Genomic DNA, 1,452 nt, shown 5'->3' on the forward strand with positions numbered 1-1,452 from the left:
ATTGCCACAGCCATAGCTGTAATATATACCGGTACGGAAACAACCTCCGCTGCCCCACACACACCCCTCTAGCCAGAGCCCTGTGTATATGATTTTGATAGAATCATATACATTTCTGGAAAGCACAAACTCAACATTAGTTAATTATAGAAAATATTGATCCAAATTACTCACTCCATTTGTTATCAGGCGGCAAATCATTCAAACCTCATTGAAACGCGTTAGAATCTAGGGTCAGACGTACCCGAGCGCATGCCTAATATCTGTATCATTTTGTTGGAATTGCGTATTTAACAAAGAGAGGACATACTGCGAAACAGTTTTCCATGAAAAATGGAAAACGTACTGCCTCCCTTACATAATAACATGGAGCCCACTAGTACTAATCTCAACATTCGGAATATAATTTTAGCATATATTGTAGCAGTAGGTCAGCGGTAGAGTCGCGCGTGAGAAGTAGATTATGGTGTTCCGCAATAATTTAAAAAATTCCTTTTTAAGAGCAATTTAGGAGCGATTGGGAGCGACGAGCCGCTCAAATTCAAACAAGTTTGCTTTCTTGCACCTCGTCGCAAGCGACCAGAGTCGCTACGGGTTGCAGTTGCACATTCCCGCTGACGTAGCGATTTTACAGTAATTTTTGCAGCGATTCTAGACTCGCTGTCAAGTTGCATGAAAAAATCGCACGTCTGTGCTAGGCATTAAAAGGATAGCTATGGCAGTTGCCCGCTCAGGCCTTGACAGTGTCAATGAAAAACTGCGCAGTCTCATCTGTCCAGAACGCAAAGGGCGCGGTAAATAAGTTATTACTGTGAACAAACAGCCACAGGAAAATTTAAGCTCGTAAAACGCATGAGTTCAACTGCGTATATTGGCACAAAGCGCAAATAAATGTACGTACACAATTCATCTGCTTTGAACGACAAAGCAATTTTGTAGCGAAACGTAATTGACCGAGAAAGTAATTGACGAGAAAGTACAGGTGCACGCTTTTTAATGTAGTCACGCTCATGTACGGTGGCCGAGATGGCTACGGATATTTTTTATTCCAAATTCATTTTTATTTTAAATTTAATTTCATTCCAAATTCGTTTTCATTTTCATTTTAAATTCATTTTCATTTTCATTTCAAATTCATTTTCATTTTCATTTCAAATTCATTTTCATTCCAAATTCGTTTTCATTTTCATTTTAAATTCATTTTCATTTTCATTTCAAATTCATTTTCATTTTCATTTTCATTTCAAATTCATCATCATTCGCACACGCATATGCACACGGCGCACGCACACGCAAAGGCGCACGCACGACACACACAAGAGCTATAGTACCAGTACGGCAGTAGGCAGTACGTAAGTACGTACGTATGTCGTATTACGAGAGCCGAGACCCTCTAATAACTTTAAGATGAAGACGAAAATAACACATTTACACAAAGAAGTGCAATTACAG

The sequence above is a fragment of the Priapulus caudatus genome, unplaced genomic scaffold (assembly GCF_000485595.1).
Source record: "Priapulus caudatus unplaced genomic scaffold, Priapulus_caudatus-5.0.1 Scaffold1207, whole genome shotgun sequence".
NCBI lineage: Eukaryota > Metazoa > Priapulida > Priapulimorpha > Priapulimorphida > Priapulidae > Priapulus > Priapulus caudatus.